Source organism: Panthera onca, chromosome E2, assembly GCF_046562875.1.
Source record: "Panthera onca isolate mPanOnc1 chromosome E2, mPanOnc1 haplotype 2, whole genome shotgun sequence".
In the NCBI taxonomy this organism is placed as follows: Eukaryota; Metazoa; Chordata; class Mammalia; order Carnivora; family Felidae; genus Panthera; species Panthera onca.
The window spans coordinates 13,257,045-13,263,347 of record NC_138353.1 but is presented as its reverse complement, the minus strand read 5'-3'; positions in this window follow the sequence as shown (position 1 = coordinate 13,263,347).

Genomic DNA, 6,303 nt, shown 5'->3' with positions numbered 1-6,303 from the left:
GTTATGAGAGCCAAGGGGCAGTTACCAAAGCCTCTGCCTGGCCAGAAGGTTGGGTGCAAAGTAGGGAGTGGCCTGAGAGGCTCGGGGTTGCCAGCAAGAGCAGATCTTTGAAGGGCCTGGGGTACAATCTGGACTAACTGGAGGGCAGGAGAAGTCACAAAAGGGCTTTGAGCAAGGAAGGGACAGGATCAGCTAAGGCACTGAAAGAGCCTGCTGGGACATTGGGGAATGGACTAAAGAGGACAAGACTGGGACCCTGGAGGCAGAGGAGGCTGAGGACAAGGAAGAAAAGGCACGAGCTGGGGCAGAGGCCATGAGAGTAGGGAGTAGGAGTAAGAGCCATAACTGAGGCTGAAAAGGACTTATTGAGGGTAGAAAGATGTTACAAGAGAGCAAGGGGATGAAAATGGCACTTGGACCTAGCCAGGGAGCAGACGGACAGTAAAACTGTGTCTTTACTGGGAAGAGGCTCAGGTATGTACAAGGGGAGTGGGGGAGAGGGGCGGGTACTGAGAGCTGTTTTGCACAAGGAGAGATCAAAAGGTCTTTGTGCGACAATTGGTTGGGGGGACATCCAGGAGGCAGCAGGAGGCAGGAGAGCGGGCTGAGTGCTCACTTCTGGCGGGAACTGAGGAACTAGAACCTTTCTGGGAAGAGTGGATAGGTGGGATGAACAGAGGGCCAGGACAGAGAGAGCCCTGATGACCATGGTCCCCAGTAAAGGGGTAGGCAATAAAAGGTGAGTCCTGGAGGTTCTAAGGAGCAGCCAGAAAGGAAAGAGGCTAACCAGGAAACAGGATGTATAGCGAAGGGAATCTGGGGTGGGAGGGAGTGGTCTGAGTCAGATGAGGATGGAAGTATCATCATGCCTCAGCAGGGAGGAGGGTCCTTGGTGACCTTGTCCAGAGCAAGGCCATGGGATGTAGGCAGCCAGACATGGAGGGCTCAGGAGGGAGTGGAAGGTAAGAGATTTAGCCAGTGGGTACCATAAGTCTTCAGCTGTAAAAGGGATGAAAAGTAATTCAAGGGAGCTTGATATAGGTGTGTGTGTGTGTGTGTGTGTGTGTGTGTGTGTGTGTGTGTATTTAGAGATGATAGAACATGTTTTTAATGCTTCCAGGGAAGGAAGGAAGGAAGGAAGGAAGGAAGGAAGGAAGAGAGGGAGAGAGGGAGAGAGGGAGAGAGGGAGAGAGGGAGAGACTGAAAATGCAGAAGCACACACACAAAAAATTTCCTAAGAGGATGGGCACAGGGGGACCCTAACCTCGGAGGCCCTCATTCACCCAGTAAGTGACTTCTATGATGGGGGGGGGGGGTGGGGAGCCATAGCCCAGAGTTCTCCCTGAAGGTCCTGTTCCCCCTGGTGAGCTCACAGGACCCCTTGTTCATCTCTCCCAAAACAGCCTTCCACCCACCAACCTGCTCCTGTTTCCTGTCCCCATGTCAGGAGTGGCTCCATCGTCCCCCTGTATACCCCAGGTCAGAACTCTGGTTCTTGTCCTGGACACCCCCTTGTCCCATAGCCCATCAAGCCCCATATTCTGTAGTTTCTGCCTCCTGAATCTTGGCCTTATGCCTTCAGCCTCTGGCCTCATCCTCTCCTGCCTAGGTCCCTGCCCAAGCCACCTTGTGGGCTACTGGCTTCCAATCTCCTTTCTCCATTTCTGGCTCCAGCTCTGACCTGGTCTTCCCCTGCTCTAAACCCTTCCATGGCTCCCCACTACCACCCCACCCCAGGACAAAGTCTAAGCTGCTGAGGTTAGCCTTCTTCATCCGCTTCCAGTCTTACAGTTACCCCACCACAACATGGACCTGACAGGCCTTCTTCTTGGGCACCTACACATAGTAATACTCCTGCATGCCTCCCTTTTTATGCTTGTGCTGAAACACCCTCCCACACGCCCTTCACCTTTGCTTGACACTTCCTGTTCCTCCAAGATCCAGTGCCAATGTCCCCTCCTCTGGAAACCTCTTCCGGATCCAGCAAAGCCAAAAAAGACGCCTGGACTCTCCCACCTCTGGCACACCCCGCCCATCAACGTGTCTGTCCTCCCATCTGACAGGGGATCCTTGAGGGCAGGGCCTGGGCCTGACTCATCTTGGTCACCACCATCGCCCAGCATAAGGCCCGGCACCCTGGAAACCTCAGGAAGTGTTTAAGTAATAGGTGGCTGAGTGTGTGATGAGCGAGTGAGTGAGTGGCAATAGGAGGAAACTGGAAATCAGTGGGAGAATGACGGCAGGAAAGACACACGGATGCGTGTGCAGGCCGGGTAGGAGCAGACGAGAATCAGGTTTAGGGTGTGAGGAACGGAACGGAGGGATGAATGGGGCTGTGCATCCCGGACTCAGTTTCCCCAACAAGGCAAAATGCACGGTGAGGCAAAATGCCAGCTAAGCTGCCCCTTCCGCTTCGAACCCCACAAAGCCTCCCCGTTTCCCTTCCGAACTATGTCCAGAACCCCAATACTGGGCGTGCTGGAAAGGGCTTACCGACTGGACACGCCGAACCTGTTTCCCTCGCGAGCAGTTCCAGCCTCTGCGGTGCGCCGTGGGAATCCCACCCCGCAGCTGCCCGTCCTATTGGCAGACTGGCAGAGACTCGCGGAGACTGGCGTCTCCCAGAGCCTATCGCTGTCCGATTTAGGCTGTGGGCCCCGCCTGCCGCGGAACGTGCCTTGAGTGGCCCAGGGAGGTGGAAGGCGGAGCGTCTACTGGCTGGAGGATGGTGATTGACGTCAAGGAGGGCTTATCACAGCTAGCGTCCTTCAAGTCAGGCCCGCCTCGGGGGGAAAAAACACAGAGGGGTGGTAGCTGAGGGCGTGGTGGATTGCAAAAGGGCCCAGAATGTGGTTTCTGGCCACGTGCACCGGCGTCTGAGGGAGGAAGGTCTGAAGAACCTAGACTTCTGAATGGTTGAATCTTGAGGGAGGAGGGAGCTGGGAACCTGAACGGTCGGGGTGTAGGGACGGGTACTCCCAAAGAGTCACGGGCCTGCCCAGGGATGACAGATTTGGGGTTCAGGATCTTACGTGGCTATCTATGGGATCGGAGCCAGGCCTTGTCCCCAGGCAAGAGTTGTGGGTCTTGAGGTAGGGCTTAGAAGAGAGACGAAGAGGAGGAGGCTTAGGGGAAGCTCTGGCCTCAATAGGCCTTTTCCACATCCCCTAAAAGGGAACCCAGAGTGGGAGGAGACACATGGAGATGAGGAGAAAAACATAGATACCAAGAGAGATTAAAATATTGAAAACAATAATTATAATAGAGCTCTCTTGTATGGGGTTCACTGTGACTCCGGTTCTATGCAAAGCATTTTATATAATTATCTCCTGTCTTTCTCGTTACAGTTCTAAGAGATCAGATTATTATTACTATAATCCCCATTTTACAAGTGAGAAAATTGATGCCCAGTGAGGAGGAATCAAGATGCAGATGTAAAGAAACAGGAGAGACACAAAACACACATGGAGATTAATAGACAAAGAGATAAAAGACAGGCCCACAGAGATTAGAAAAGGTAGACAGCAAACAAAGGAGAGGGGCTAAGAGCAAGGATTCCTGGGGGGAGGGGGAGGGGGCTGGAGCCTAGGACTCCTAGGTTCTGGGATTGGAAGGACCAAGGACTAGGACTTTCAGGCATTTCCTCTCCTGATTCCAAAATACCAGACTTGTCTAACCCTTCTCACTGTGGGCGTTGGGCCCAGTTGGGGTCAAAAATAGTGATTAGGAAGGGGCAGGTGTGTCATTATCCTATTAGGAGAGGATAAGAAAATGATTCATGGGGGTGCCCCCAGTCTGGGAGGGGACTTTCCCCCCATGGCCTCTGTTCTTTCATCTGGACAGATGAGGCCTCAGGAAGGACAGGGGAGGGGCAGGGTCCTCTCGGTCCCTCTCCATCACTGTGTCTCCATCACTCGGAACTGTCACTAAGCCCACCGTGGACACAGGTGGGCCACCCTGGGGCCAACAGCTTTCTTGGTAGGTCTTCATCTCTCTGGCTCTCTCTGCTTTCCCTCAGACCTTGAACCAATGCCCACCAGAGGTCTTGGCACATTGCAGGAGCCCAGCGAATGCCCCTCGAAGGGATGGGCAAACATCTCTCTGTGCAGGTCTTCCGCTGTGCCCACCCTGGCCATCTCTATCCCCATCATGTTTCTCAGCCTCTCCCTGGCCTCACCCATCTCCTCCCACCTTCCCTTTCACACAGGCATTTCTTCAGAGGCCACTGAGCCCTCCTGCCCATCCCTAATAAGAAGAAACTGAGGCTCATTTTGGGAGGAGTCACCCTCCCAGGGTCACCTGTGGGACATGGAAAGGAATAGCTGGGAGAGGGGTTCTCAACACCCCAAATACAGACACAGACACATCCTGGCACCTCAGAGTCAGAAATGCAAGATCACACCAAACATGTGCCCTCAATACCTGCTTAGTGTGACCTTCATTTGCACCCACACAGTCAGAGAATCACAGGCACCACGCACAGTCACCTACAAACACAAACATAAACATAAGCACACAACCAATCACCCTTACTGACAACACAGAAATAGTCTATTTCACATGCAAAACAGACACCCCAGGTATGCAGTTACACGCCCATCCAGCCACCGAGAGGCCACTCACTCAGTCCCTACCAGGCCCACGAGCAGATGCAGACGTGGTTTCATTTCCTACTCCGTGACTCCAGTATCTCCAGAGACTAGAACAGCACCTCACCATCATCACCAGCAGAAACACAAAATGCTTCCTGTGTGCGAGGCACGATTCTAAGCACTTTGCACGGATTAACTCGTCCAGTCCTCTCAACCACTTTATTTGCAACAGCTCATTTTGCAGATGGACAAATGGAGGTTCCAGGGAAGCTCAGTGATTTGCTAAAGGCAGGAAGAGGCTGTCAGGATTTGAACTCGGGTTTTCTGGCTCTAGAATCCATCACACAACCCATTCAATAAAGAACTCCTGCCGTCATCCAGTCAGGATTGGAGAACCATGACAACTGACCACACCTGAACAAGATGGACAGTGGGTAGAATCGTAGAAGGACAATATAGACACACAAATAGAAAAGACCCCCTCACGTGTCACGCCCCAGAGCACACTGAGACATCGTCACAACCCCCAAGGACACACAACACCCAGAAAGAGAGGCACCCACCACACCCAAACCCAGACACCGTGTCCCACCCTGAACTCCACTGAGTCCCTCCCGTTCTGCTCCCAGCCCCCTGGGCTGGCCCTCGAGGAAGCAGCAGGAATAGGATGGGAAGAGGGGGCAACCTCACTTGTCCGCTCTGCCTGACTGGTTCCTCCAGGGCCATGGATGGCATCACCTGCCTTATGAAATCCACATTGGGCAACTGGACCCAGACCTGACCTGGTCGCTTGGATGCTGGAGAGAAAGGGGCTGGGAGCCTGGACTCCTGGGCTCTGAGGGAATAGGGGCTTGGTGCCCCCAATATGGATTTTAGGGGAGAACAAGAGGGGAACCGGAACCTGGACTCTCAGGTCCTGAGGAGGGAGGGCTGGGTGCCTGGGATCCTGGGTTCTGGAAAAAGAAGGGCCAGGGACTTGGATTCCTCTCCTCTGACTTTGAAGGCAGGGTTCCAGATTTAGCAGATAAAAATACAGGACACCCAGTTGAATGTGAATTTCAGATGAACAACAAATACCTTTTCTAGTATAAGTATATCCCAAATATTGCATGGAACATACTTATGCTAAAAAAAAATTCTTGTTGTTGTTGTTGTTTGCCTGAAATTCAAATTTAACTGGGTGTCCTATATTTTTCTGGTGACTCCATTGAGGGGATGCATGGCAGGTCCCTGGAGACCACCATGGTCTCTCGTCAGCCCCCAGGCCTCTGTTCCTGCTCCCACCCTCCTCCTCACCCCTAAACAGGCCACCTCACAACTTCCCCACCCGATTTCCTCATCTTAGTGAGTTGCTGTCTAATTGCAGCCCTCACGCTGTGTCAGAGTGGAAGAGGAGACTTGAGGACAACTCAGGTTGTCTTCCTGGGAGGCCTGGGGTCCTCAGAGATGACTGACCCTGAATCACCTGCAGCCCATGGTCTGGACAATTGGGGGATGGGGCCCTCTGGCTGCCTCCTTGCAGGGAGGGGGCTGAAGATGGAGAGAGACACAGAGATGGGAGGCAGAGACCCTGGGATGAGGGCAAGAGACACAGAGCTTGGGGAAGCAGAGACTCAGAGGTGGGGAGACAGAACCAGGGAAACTTGGAAACAGATTTGCAGAGATGAGGAAAGGGAGATTCAGAGCTGGCGAAACAAAGATGCAGAGATGG